This window comes from Hemicordylus capensis, chromosome 4 (assembly GCF_027244095.1).
Source record: "Hemicordylus capensis ecotype Gifberg chromosome 4, rHemCap1.1.pri, whole genome shotgun sequence".
NCBI lineage: Eukaryota > Metazoa > Chordata > Lepidosauria > Squamata > Cordylidae > Hemicordylus > Hemicordylus capensis.
The window spans coordinates 31875914-31890147 of NC_069660.1; the positions used below are offsets into that span (position 1 = coordinate 31875914).

General features: G+C 44.8%; 1 long non-coding RNA gene across 1 annotated transcript in view; it reads right to left on the minus strand.

The window, feature by feature from the left end:
- Positions 1-13870, minus strand: part of LOC128324022 (uncharacterized) — a 36570-nt gene extending 22700 nt beyond the window's left edge. The window contains exons 1-2 of the long non-coding RNA XR_008306572.1: positions 13182-13870; positions 8203-8286 (exon numbers count right to left, since the gene is read on the minus strand). This is a non-coding gene — a long non-coding RNA (uncharacterized LOC128324022). The remainder of the gene's footprint in view (positions 1-8202; positions 8287-13181) is intronic.
- Between the last annotated feature and the right edge of the window lie 364 nt (positions 13871-14234).

Genomic DNA, 14234 nt, shown 5'->3' on the forward strand with positions numbered 1-14234 from the left:
TCCGGCCTCAAACCTTACCAGGCCAGACGGTTCCATGAACACCCCTACCCAATACAATTCAGAATGAACAGTTGCACAAGCAGTTACTCCCATTGCAGCAAATGGGAGTAACTACAGTAGCACTGCTTGCACAAGTGTTGTTCTGAGCACCCTTATGAGTCCCACAGCCCTGGTACAGAATGTTACAGCACTGATATGCTGTGTATCATGTTGGCCACTGCCTCTAACCATGACCTACTTCACAGGGTTGATGTGAGGTTAAAGGACCAGTCTGAGTAACTTGGAGGGATGGCAGGATACAACAGTAACTTAGTATGATTCCCCCTGCCTTAAAGCCAGTTCTTAGTTTAGGTTCTCCAATTATCTATTGCACAGTTATTTAATGTTGTTTTTCTTATGAGAAAATGTTCCAGTCTTCCGTTTCTCTTCTTGCTCTGAAAATTTAAAAGCCAACATGTATATAAATGTTTGCAGGGGTGTTTTTCAAAAATGCATAGACACATAAGTTACAATCTGAGTTTCAAATTATGAAGCTTTGAAGAAGAAGATAAAAAGGTAAGAATAATATGCTTCTCACCACCAAGTTATAACCTGTAATTGAAAAGGACTCTTATTATGTTTGCTAAAAGGCATACCCTTACCTCTACTTACAAAGGAGACAGGATTCTTGCTCCAAAGTGATAACAATCAAGAAAAAAAGTGGGGAAAAGAGTTTGTGGGAACAAATAGATTGAATCCAGTCCTACCTATTACTAAATTAACTTTAGAGCCAAGCCAGAACTAGAGACAGGTATAGCACAATCTGAAGAATATTTAGCTCAAAATTAATACCAGTGGCTGATATCCTGACTAACAAAGCACCAGTGCAACTGACTGGAGAAGCATGAGTGCTTCTGAAAGTTTCAACTAACTTGGTTCTACTGCAGGCTCAGCAATGGGGACAATTTTTGATGCCCTTCCCTGGGAAGTGCTGTGTGCCACCCAAAAATATGTCCCCGACAGTCATGCAGCCCTTAGGAACATATTTTTGTGTGAGACTGTAGTGATCAGCCTCCCCTCCATCTAAAGAGTTAACAGGGAGAGAACCCTTGTCTCGACTGATAGGCTGATGAACTCTAGGGCAGCCAATCAGAACACCAGGTGGGTGGGACCTAGAGAGCAGTTGCTGGGAATTCTGGGAACAAGAAAGAGGTCTGTGCTGGAAAAGAGCATGCGGAAAGGCTTAGTGAGGAGAGGAGAGCTGGTTTCGCAGTTGCAAGCATGACTTGCCCCCATAGCTAAGCAGGGTCTGCCCTGATTGCATATGAAAAGGAGACTAGAAATGTGAGCACTGTAAGATCTTCCCCTCAGGGGATGGTGCAGCTCTGGGAAGAGCAGAAGGTTTCAAGTTCCTTCCCTGGCTTCTCCAAGAGAGGGCTGAGAGAGACTCCTGCCTGCAACCTTGGAGACGCTGCTGCCAGTCTGGGCAGACAATACTGAGCTAGATAGACCAATGGTCTGACTCAGTATATGGCAGCTTCCTATGTTCCTTTGTTCTATGAGGGGCATGGAGTTTGCTCCCTCGTGACAGAGCCAGCATGGAGGTTTCTTTCATGAAATAACTCTGCAGTTCCTTGAGAGACAGGGTTGTAAGAAGCTTGATTCTCATCAGGTGTTGGGTGAGTTTTCAAGGAAAAGGGAATTCAGCATAGGGAACAGTTTGTTCATCAGATTTTGCATTATATACAGAGGCGGAGCTACCGTTGTGCAAACAGGTCCAAAGAACCCAGGCCACCAATGAAAAGGACCACTGATACCCAGAGGGGGACATAGCTCTGGCTCCGGAAAAGCCCCGAGCAAACTCCCCCTGCCCACACCGAGGCTCCAGAGAGCAGTTTCAGTTGTTGTGTCTTACTTAGTAAAACAGCTACTTTTTATCAAGGAAAAATATTGCATTTTGCTACCAGAGAAGGCAGAAACAACAATGCTACAAGAGAACCTGCCCACAGACCTTTGCAGCACGTGAGCACAGGTAGTGACACACTCAGACCTTGGCAAAGATCATTTACAAAACTGTGCCAAACAGGACTGGTAAATTATGAAGCTTGGCATGGAAATTAATATCTCCCCCAGATTGCCTCCCAGCATCCTGCACAGCTGGCCCATCCCTGCTCCTGTCGCTCAGCTGACCGATGTGCATGTGCAGCAGCCAGTTGAGTCAGCATGGCAAATTCTTGCTGTGTGGTGAGCCCTCAAATGGCTGCTGCACATGTACATAGGCCAGCTGAGCAGTGGGGTTGGAGCATGCAGTAGGGTACATGGTGACCAGCAGGCCCCGGAGTGGGCCAGCTGTGCAGGATACCTGATGATGGCATTGGGAGATTTTACCAACTGCTAATGGCATAGTGGGGAAATGCTTGGCTAACAAGCAGAAAGTTGCTGATTTGAATCCCCGCTGGTACTATATTGGGCAGCAGCGATATAGGAAGATGCTGAAAGTCACCATCTCATACTGCGTGGGAGGAGACAATGGGCGCCCAAAGTTGAAATTGACTTGATGGCACACTTTACTTTAAAGGCATAATCTGAAACATTCCAATGTTTTAAAGAAGATTGGAAACCATTCTTGTTGTATTTAAAGAATTACTTTCCTACTATGGACTTTATAGCAGGGTTTGAAATGTAGTAAAAAACTGCAGGTTGGGTAGACTAGTTATGTTTTGTAAGGGTTTGAATTTATGTTTTGAATTATTATTATAGCAAGGGTAAATTTTATAGTTGATGATTCATGAAGAGATGTGTGTGGGAAGTCCACCTTTTTGTGTGTATTTGCAATGAATGATAATATTACTACTGTTAAAATTAATAAAAATTGAATTTGGGGGGGGGGGGAGGCATAATCTGCCTTCCTCATTGCTGCCCTGCCCCAGCCAGCACTAGCCGCCACTGGACCCGTGACAATATTAGAGAGAGAGAGTGGTAGGATGACTATCCATTTGATTCTTCACGAGTGGAGACAATGGCAATCCTTCTTTTGTTAGTGCCGGAGTATGCGATCTTTCTAAAAAGGCACATGGTGGAAGCAGCCAGGGAGCTGCTTTAAAAGGGAGGCAGACAAACAGCGGGCATATCTGACACTCCTGGTTCAGCACTGCTGAAAAATGACTGCCAGGTTTGCAGGTCGTGATAAGATGATATGACACAGCGTAGGGAAGAGGGCAGGACATGGAAGTGCTGGAAGAACATCTAGGTTTGAAAACATTCTAGAGTTATCAGAAAGATATTAATCATTCTGAAGTACTGCAGTGTAACTTTGAGGGAGGGTATTATTAGAGAAGAAGTTTACAAGCATTTTGGATTCACTGTCCATCTTTCAACATTGACTAGCAACATTATTATTGTTTATCAACAACCCCTGCTAACTGAGTAAAGAGACACCTTTTAAAGTGTTTAAAGTGTGGTGGTGGGGAATAGAAGAAGAAATGTTGGCAAGTCAGCAGGCCGTTCCAGGGGAAAGGTAGTCAGAAATTTAATAGCTGTCTCCCCCTCCGGCTGTCTTGCCAGCTCTGTGACCTCAGGGAGCATTGCCAACAACCCACATATCCTTACCTTGCTCCTCTGCAATGCCAGGTCTGTCCAAAATAAACCTGAGCTCATCCATGATTTGATTATGGATGAAGGGGCTGACCTGGTATGTATCACCAAGACTTGGCTGGGGGAGGCTGGTGGCCCAGTTTGGTCCCAGCTTCTTCCTCCGGGGTATTTTGTAGAGGAGCAAGTGAGGGGACATGGGTGCAGAGGTGGAGTGGCTGTGGTCTATAAGGATAACATTTCCCTTACCAGGATCCCTGTCGATGTATCTGACCATATTTAATGTGTGTACCTACATTTGGGGACCAGGGATAGATTGAGACTTCTGTTGGTGTACCGATCGCCCCGCTACCCAGCAGAATCCCTTACTGAGCTCACGGACTTGGTCTCGGAACTCACGTTGGAGTCTCCCAGACTTTTGGTGCTGGGGGATTTCAAAGTTCATTTCGGGATCAATTTGTCCGGGGCGGTTCAGGAGTTCATAGCGGCCATGACAACTATGGGCCTATCCCAAGTGGTCTCCGGACCGATGCACATTGCAGGTCACATACTTGACTTGGTCTTTTACTCTGATCAGGGTGGTGTTCTGTGGGTGGGAACTCCTGTGATTTCTCCATTGTCATGGACGGACCACCATCTGGTTAAGGTTAGGCTTACAACCACTTTCCATCTCTGCAGGGGCAAGCGGCCTATTAGAATGGTCTGCCCGAAGAGGTTATTGGACCCAATGGAATTCCAAGAAGCCTTGGAGGGATTTAATGTTGGCTTTGCAGGTGATCCTGTTGATGCCCTAGTGCAAAATTGGAATGACATGCTCACCAGGACAATAGACACGATTGCTCCTAAGCGTCCCCTCCAACCTGCTTCAAAACTGGCCCCTTGGTATACGGAAGATCTACGGGGGCTGAAGCAGCAAGGTAGGCGACTGGAGTACAAGTGGAGAAAGACTCGACTCGAATCCAACAGATTATGACATAGAGCACATTTAAAGATTTATGCTCAGGCAATACGTGCGGCAAAGAATCGGTTCTTTTCTGCCCATATTGTATCTGCGGGTTCACAGCCAGCGGAGTTGTTCAGGGTTTTGAGGGGGCTAGTATGTGCCCCCACTTCCTTGAATCAGAATTTGGAGCCATCAGTTACCCGCTGTGATGTGTTTAAATAATTTTTTGCAGATAAAGTCTCTCTGATTCGGGCCAACTTAGCTGGAGGCTCCACAATTAATCTGATGTCTGAACTGGAGGTGTCCAACAACTCCTCTTATACGATTCAACTGGATCAATTTCAGTTTGTGACTCCTGAGGATGTGGACAAGCTGCTCGGAGCGGTGAGGCCTACCACTTGTTCTCTTGACCCTTGTCCAACATGGCTTGTTCTATCTAGCAGGGAGGTTGTTGTAGGAGGCCTGGTAGAAATCATAAATGCTTCTCTGAGGGAGGGCAGGATGCCTCTTTGTCTTAAGGAGGCAGTTATTAGACCTCTTCTTAAGAAGCCTGCATTAGATCCCTCAGAGTTGAGCAACTATAGGCCTGTTTCCATCCTCCCATGGCTGGGCAAGGTGATTGAGAGGGTGGTGGCCTCTCAGCTCCAAGCAGTTTTGGAGGAAACTGATTATCTGGACCCATTTCAAACTGGTTTTCGGGCCGGCTATGGGGTGGAGACTGCCTTGGTCAGCCTGATGGATGATCTCCAATTGGGAATTGACAGAGGAAGTATGACTCTATCGGTCCTTTTGGATCTCTCGGCGGCTTTCAATACTATCGACCATAGTATCCTTCTGGAATGTCTGAGAGTGTTGGGGGTGGGAGGCACTGTTTTACAGTGGTTCCGCTCCTACCTCTTGGACAGATTCCAGATGGTGTCGATTGGAGACTGTTGCTCTTCAAAATCTGAGCTTACGTATGGAGTCCCCCAAGGCCCCATAATTTCTCCAATGCTCTTTAACATCTACATGAAACCGCTGGGAGAGATCATCAGGGGATTTGGAGTGGGGTGTTATCAGTATGCTGATGACACCCTGATCTGCTTCTCCATGTAAGCTTCTTCAGGAGATGCAATAACTTCCCTAAACACTTGCCTGGAAGCAGTAATGGGCTGGATGGGGGAGAATAAACTGAGACTGAATCCGGATAAGACGGAGGTACTTATTGTGCGGGGTCGGAACTCCAAGGACGATTTTGATCTCCCTGTTCTGGAAGGGTTACACTTCCCCAAAAGGAACAGGTTCACAGTCTGGGAGTACTTCTGGATCAACGTCTCTCCTTGGTTTCTCAGGTTGAGGCGGTGGCCAGGGGTGCTTTCTATCAGCTCCGGCTGATACGCCAGCTGCGTCTGTTTCTCGAGATGAACGACCTCAGAACAGTGGTACATCTGTTGGTAACCTCCAGACTTGACTTTTGCAATGTGCTCTATATGGGGCTCCCTTTGTACGTAGTCCGGAAGCTTCAATTGGTTCCGAATGTGGTGGCCAGGTTGGTCTCTGGGTCATCTCAGAAAGACCACATCACTCCTTTGTTGAAAGAGTTACACTGGCTGTCAGTAGGTTTCCGGGCAAAATACAAAGCGCTGGTTATTACTTATAAAGCCCTAAATGGCTTAGGCCCTGGGTATCTAAGAACATCTTCTTCATTATGAGCCCCACCGCCCATTGAGGTCGTCCAGAGAGATCAGTCTCCAGTTGCTGCGAGCTTGGCTGGCGGTCACACGGGGACAGGCTTAGTCAGTTGCTGCCCTGAGACTGTGGAATGCACTCTCTACTGAGATACGATCCTCCCCATCTCTGACAATTTTAAAAAAGCATTTGAAAACCCACCTCTTCACCCAAGCTTTTTCAGTTCTTTAAATTTTTAAGGTTTTAATTTGTAGATGATTTTTAAATTGTTAAATTGTTTTAAGTTTTTGTATATATTTTACTGTTTTATGCTATTGTTAACCGCCCAGAGATGAAAGTTTGGGGTGGTGTACAAATTTGATTAATAAATAATAAATACATAAAGTGGCAATTCTCTTATATTTAGCAGGGGGAGAGCAACTGGCTCTATCCATCCCCAGCACAGCATCCCTCCAGTGGCTGTTGCTGGTGTCTACCTTATGTTTCTTTTTAGATTGTGAGCTCTTTGGGACAGGGGACCATCTCATTTATGTATTTCTTTTTCTATGTAAACCGCTTTGAGAATTCTGTTGAAGAGCGGTATATAAATATTCATCATATTAGTAGTATTAATATTAATATTTAGATAAAACTTTTCAACAAAAAGGTTCTCAAAACTGTTTACATAGCGAAAGGATTGAGAGATGTGTTCCTGTCCCAAAAGGACTTTCACTCTAATAAGAGACCCACCTGCAAAAGCCACTGGGAGGGATGTGATGCTGGGAGGCTGAAAAGGGACAATTACTATTCCACTGCTGCATATTACAGAGTCATGAATTTGAAATGTGCCTAGTTAGCAGGAGTCTCTTAAAATGGGATCCACTTCCAATTTTTTACTTTATATCTTCTTCCTCCTCCCCGCTTTCCAGGCATTTATTCCATGAATAATGAATGTGTATGTGCAGTCTCCAACTACACAGCAACAAACAGGTCTCCTTTAATCTAAATTAGTTATATTATCTAGGAGAGCCGGTCTAAGGAGAGGAGAGCCGGTCTTGTGGTAGCTAACATGACTTGTCCCCCTAGCTAAGCATGGTCCACCCTGAATGCATATGGATGAGAGACTAGAAGTGTGAGCACTGTAAGATATTCCCCTTGGAGGATGCTCTGGGAAGAACATCTAGGTTCCAAGTTCCCTCCCTGGCATCTCCAAGATAGAGCTGAGAGAGATTCCTGCCTGCAACCTTGGAGAAGCTGCTGCCAGTCTGTATAGCAATACTGAGCTAGATGGACCTATGGTCTGACTCAGTATATGGCAGCTTCCTATGTTCCTAAAGGGTAAGAGGATTTGTATTTGCCACACATGCTCATTTGAGTGGCTGAAAAGAAGCCTTGCACCATACAGCCATAGGTGTGGGGGTTCTCTTCAGTGGTAGAAGCACAGAATGGGGACAAAGCCTGAAACCATGACACCATTCCTCCCATATGTATTTTTAGCATTCATGGAATGAATACCAAAAAGGGGCTTATCCCTCTCCTTTTCTAAAACAAACATACAAATACAACTCCTGTATTCAATACAAACAGCAAAATTCTGTATAAAAATAAAGGGTTTTTTAAATGGTATTACCGCTCTTAAGTCAGTCTTCAGCCTACTTCCTGACATTTGAAAAGGAATGTACTGGAATAAGGTCTTTCCTGTTTCTTAAAGTGAGCCACAACTGTGATAAAAATGCAAATCCCTTGAAACCCACTGCTTCCTTGTTTTTTTTATATCCAATATCATTTTAGTCATATTATTTTCTTTCAGTGCCACAAACTTGTCCAGTGTCATTTCATATTTCAAACTCAATATCATCAGGTATCAAAATGGTCCCTAACATAATGTAATAGGAAGTGCACTCTTTGATATAAATTCTAAGAGAATTTGCTGCTGCATAGCCTCATACCTGGAAATTTCTTCTCTAGACAGTTAACTGTCTACCCAATATGATTTACATCCGAACATGCCTTTTATGTTGCAAAATATGCTTACTGCTTACCTTCTCACTGGTATGAGCTGTCTGTTTTGCATTTTGCAGTTAATTTTAGGCCCAAGATCGATTGAGGTCTCAGCTGCTGAGTCACTAGAAAGGCAACAGCAACTCTCGCATTAGGCTGCTGGCATTTGCTCTTGAAATTGTTTCATAAAGAAGGCATATTTCTTAAAGCTATTTGAAAAATATTCATACACCTTATAAATCTTATAGGCAGGATTCAACCCAGAAATCCTGTCTGTCCTTTTTAAAAGCCCCGAAGCAGTGACAGAGTAGCTGAATCTTGCAACCTGCTTTCCCACCAGTCCATTCTCCCAGCCTCCTCCCTCACCTCCCACAAGGGGAAAAATGAAATCCTATTTGCTATAGCAGATGGGGGGGAACGAGAAGAAGGAAGATTGGAGTAGCTCCTCCATGAGACAAGGTGAAGTGGATGCCGTGGTGCACCCTGCACCATGGGCATCACCCGCTACCTGTCTGCTGCAATTACCCCTGCCTCATTTGCTGCCATAGTCCTATGCCTTGATGTTTTCCCATGAAACCAGCCTCACCTTTTGGAGCACAGCTGCTTCGTGTTGTAGTTCGTGTTGAGGCAGCATAGACATACTGTAATGCGAGCTATCTCTCTCCCCCTCTGTCAGGCAACAAACCTGTCTGCTTTGTCCACTCCCCAAATGGAGCAAGTTTGTAGACAGAGAAGGGGGAGAGTAGAGAGGATCTGGGCTGATGGTGCTGGTGAAACAGCGGTGACGAGGAGAGGCTGGAGGGCAAAGCTGCCACCTCTGGGTGCTGTTACCAGAACTGCTCCAGAGTACTGGCTAGACAGTCTGACCTTACTTTGACTTAACATGAGGCATTAGCTTGTCTAGAGGGAGCAATTTGGCGTCAGTATCAAATTTGTGCCAGTTTGGTAGATGGAAAAGATGAGGCAGAAATGTAATGCAACAGATTTATTTAGGGGAAAATGGGGGTACAGGAAGGCAATGGTTTGGTTTGGCAAAGCAATAAAACATGACGGACAGTCTCAACAGGAATCTCACTGAAGGTAATTTAGCTTAGGGCCCAGATTGCAGGTTAGGGCTTGCCGTAGGAAGTGCTTAAAAGCAGGAATAGAGAGAAGAAGGTCAGTTTTACCTAACCTTAGTCCAGTGGTGCATTTGGTGCACTTGCAGGTCTCCTCACAGGAAAAAGCCAGAAAGAAGAAAGGGTGAGGAGTGAAGGGCTACCACTCACATGCTTGAGAACCAGCAGGGTAAAGATTCATACAGATTTTGAGGCCATGTGGCTTGGCCAGGAGTACTTATACTCCAAAACATGCCTGGAGGCCATTCATAAGTCATGACCCCTCCCTGGAGAGGCAGAAACTCAGGTGGTACAATGGTTCATATCTGTATGAACTGGTCAGTCTTGGGTGTGACTTGCCAAACGAAAGGCAAGAGCGGCTTCTGGGAGTGTGTGTGTAGATATGAATAGCTGGTGGAGTTAAGGCTGATCTTGAAATGGAGATGGAGATGCCAATCCAAATGCACAGATATACGTTTTTGGATTTTAATGAGCTGCCTCTGCTCTGGTCGTTGACAGCCAATTAAGCTATTGATGGTGGGTTGGAGAATGCTTGCTCTTGCCTGCGTTGCAGTGGAAAGTGCTAGCCATGCTATCTCTCTTGCAAAAAGAAGCACTTTACTCCCTTGAGGTGTACCTTTTGAATTAGGTCTACTTGCTGGTTGCTTGCCTTCTCTTGAGATAAGGAGAGAGGTTGGGGATGGCCCCTTGCAGTCTTAGCTATTATGACCTCGGGGTACGTTCCCCCATGTTTAGCTCACGCCAAGCGATCAGCTGTGAATCTTTGCCAAGTATGGGCAGATGAAGAGTTCATGATCCCATTAACTGAAGTATCCAAAATGGAGATTATGAGCCCACAGTTCCAATTGCATAGAGCAGGGATTCTCAACCTTGGGTTCCCAGATGTTATTGGATTTCAACTCCCATAATCCCCAACCAAAGGCCACTGTGGCTGGAGATTATGGGAGTTAAAATCCAACAACATCTGGGGACCCAAGGTTGAGAATCCCTGGCACAGAGGTTTGCTTTCTATGCTACCTTGAAATAGAGCTGTCTGGCAACAGTACAAGCTTCATCCATGCTGCCTTGCTAGTCTACAACACTAAGCAGTGGTGTACCCTGGAAGGTTAGGCTGTTGATGCATAGGGGCCAGTGTGGTGGTGGATGTGGCAGTGAGGGAGATGGGGGTGAGGCCAGTGAGGAGACAGTGCTAGCTCTGGTCCAGGGGGCAGAGCCAATGGCTTGTGTTCATTTCCCTCAAGTGGCAAAAGGCAATGAGCCAGTGCTGGGAACAGGGGCGTAGCTATAACTGAGCAAAAGGGTTCAAAGAACATGGGCCTCCAGCTCCATCCCTCCCTATTTTCTTCACTGTCTCCCTCACTCTGGGGGGCTGCCAGAGAGGGATGAACACAGGCCTCCTCTCCCCTAGCTATGCCCCTGGCTGGGAATGTTAAAGCAGCCAGTAGAGCAATGGAGCAGGAAACACAGTGGCTGCAGAATGTCTTGCTGTTGTGCAGCTTTTAATTGGATAGACAGTATTTCCAGATTGACACCAGGCAACTCTGTTTGCAGGTACTCAAAGAAAGTCTCCCTGCAAAGATTTGTGCTTTTTACAGAAAAATGATAGGGGACAGTCAATGAAAAGACAGCACCCAGTGTGCCTTGGGCTATATTTCATGGCATATTTGTTTTTCAGTTTGATTGCTGCAATCCATTTATATGGATTGCAAAACTTCTACAAAATTTCAACTAGTCCATAATATGGCAGCTAGGTTCACAAAAGGGACCCACTATAATGAACATATTTTTCCAGTGCTAGAAAATCTGCACTGGCTTTCTGTGTCTTTCCAGGTGCAAGTTGCAACCCAGAATGCTAGCTTTGATTTATAATGACTGAAATGAGGGATAGGCAACCTTGGCTGTACAGCTGTTGTTGAACCATTTATTGTGGCTCGGGATAATGGACAGTTGGGGTGCCAAGATTGCCTACCCCAGGCCTAAATGATGTGGAACCATGGCATCAGAAGGGCCAACCTCTAACCCATGAACCTGACGGTTCATTTAGATTGTTAACCTTACCGTATGAAGTTTGGCAGGTGGCAATCCAGAAAAGGGGCCTTTTTCATGGAGACATCCCATCCCTGGAAACACCTTCCTAGGAATGTTTGTTTACCGGAGAGACCTGAGTTCAAATCCCCATTCAACCATGAAACTAGCTGGGTGACCCTGGGCCAGTCACTTCTCTCTCAGCCTAACCTACTTCACAGGGTTGTTGTGAAAGAGAAACTCAAGTATGTAGTACACTGCACTGGGCTCCTTGGAGGAAGAGCGGGATATAAATGTAAATAATAATAATAATAATAATAATAATAATAATAATAATAATAATAATAAAAAACAATAATAAACTTCAGTCATTTAGGTGCCTGTTGAAATCTTATTTCTTCACACTCTCAGTGAATGATAGTACAACTTCTTATCATTATTGCTGATTATTCAGGTTTGCTACATTTGTAATAATATTGTCCTGAATGCAGCCCTGGCTTTTCATGAAGCCATTCTCCCGGAGTCCCGGTTGCTCAGATGAGGAAGACAGCCCCCAGAGTGAGAAAGAAAAAGAAGGGGCTCCATTGCTCAGGCAACAGGGACTCTTCACTTTTGACAGAAGAGCTAAGAAATCTTGTGAGAGAAAGGAGGAGGCAGAAGAAGTATTGCCAACCCTGCTGGCATTTAAAAGCCAGTCAAGCCAGGAACCAGCAAGGAAGGACTCTGTGTTTTATCTCAGAAAGCTGAGAGAGAAATAGGAGAGTGTGGAGGAAGACCCACAGTATTGTAGATATAAACCCCCCTTTCTACAACTGAGGTCTCCATGGGAGACAAAGGTCTGGCCAGGACCTGCTGGCTAACTCCTGGCTTGTAACAATTTTATACTGCTCATGCACAAAATTATTTTAAATGGTCATTTTGTTGATTGTTAGCCTCCTTGGGCACTGGAAAAACAGGATTAAAGTGCATTCAATAAATGCAATGAATTAATAAAATCTCCCATTTGATTTTAAGCAGACCTTGTTTGCTTCTAAAATACTTTAGATTTTCTTGGTACTGTAGAGAGAAACAAACATATAATACAATCTTGTTTTATAGCTGCTTCCCTCATAGACACAAAGAAATCTTATGTACATTTAACTAAAGGTTTATTCAAAAACAACCCAGTTTGCTCCTTCTCAGTTCCCTCCCTTTTCCTTTCGGACTCCACCCTGCACACTCTCTACAAGATCCCCACAGGGACAAATTTTGCAACTACAAGACGTAAAAGATTACTAGATAGAATAAAATACATCCCTCTCTTTTATTGCAACCAGAATTGGATTTATTTAAAATTCAGTGACAAAGTCTTGAAGTCTTTTCGTTGGTCTCCTGTCACACACACATTTTCCCTAAGTCTTGGGTTCTCTGGCACAGAAGCTGCTAGTGATGTTTTTTCCTGGTACGGAGGATTGTCCATCACTTTCATCAGCCTCCTCTGTGAGGTCAAAAGTGAAGGCAAGATCAAATTCCTCTCTAGTTCCTCTCTTGAGATCAGACTCCCTTCCCTCTTGTTTCATAGTATGCATGTTGGAACATCTCAAACTGTTCCATTTCTTTCCACAATCCAATATGACAGAATCTCCTTGGATTTCAATTATTTGTTTTGGTCCAGAATATTGGGAACATCCCTTTCTCACTTTATAAGACAGCTGCACTTGAACAAAGTCCCTCATCTGAAACATTCACTGTTTTGCACCTTGTTTCTGATCCACAAGCAATTTGTATATTTGTTGCACACCCCTAGTGGATAGGAGGCCAGGTGAGCTCCCTACCATGTCAGTAGCACACTGTTATACCCCCACCTGAGGACCGTGAAGAAGAAGGAATGGACTTACTGGGGAGCAGGGAGACATCTGAGTGGGAAGGCATCTGAGATGGACCAGGATGAGTGGTTGCCACAGGAAGAGCTAATGGGGCAGAGTGGCCTTTGGAGAAAAAAGTTGAAGTCTGAGCAGGAGATTGAACAGCTGTTGTCTCCCAGAGAACACAGGTGAGAGAAGTGTTAATTTATGGAGTTGAGGAGAAGCAGCCAGTTATCAGCAAGAAGGCACTGGGCAGTAAGAGACTAAGTGAATTTATAGTAGCTGCCAGGGGTGGAGTGGTGATTGCATGCACCTGGCTGTTGGCTATAAATTCTGCAGTTTGTGCCCTGAGTCAATTGCTGGAGACAATACATCTAACCAGCCTTCATGACTCTAGTCTGCTGGATTGTGACCCTAGAATTCAGACCTTCAAAATTCTGATAGAAGGTCTAGTTATTGGATTTCAGTTGGAACATTAGTGCTCTATTTGCTTATGTGTTCTGGGTGTGACTGGTTGCTCAGACCTGTTGTTTATCAGTAAAGCTGAAACCTGAGATGCTCTTACAACCAGCTACTGTGTCATAAATTCATGATTGGCTAATCCAGCTTGGCAGGCTCACAACACATATGAGCAACACCTTGGGTCTGCAAAAAGAAAAAGAAAAAAGACTAACATGGCTGGTGTTGGGCCCATTATTGAACTTGGCAGCTGTAAGCCCTGCCCCTCCATGGAAAGTCCTCCAAGAGAATGTATGCCTTCCCAGCATGCTTGTTGCTGCCCCCAGACTGGAAAAGCTTTATGACATCAGTAGCTGGCCATTGGTTCCCAGCTTCTGGACTTGGTGGCAATTATGTGAAGCTTCCCATAGTACTGAATATCAGGTGCATGATTCAAACAGTAGAAGAAGGTAGACCTTCCAAGTTTGGACTTATAAGCTTCCCAGAAACATCTCACTGGCTACTGTTAGAAACAGAATGCAGGACTACTAGATGAACCTTGAGCCACATTGTAGTAGTCTGCACAATGTTCTTAAGTGCAGACTACCATGTCCTGTGTTCATGAAAATGATACACAAATGAAGTGGT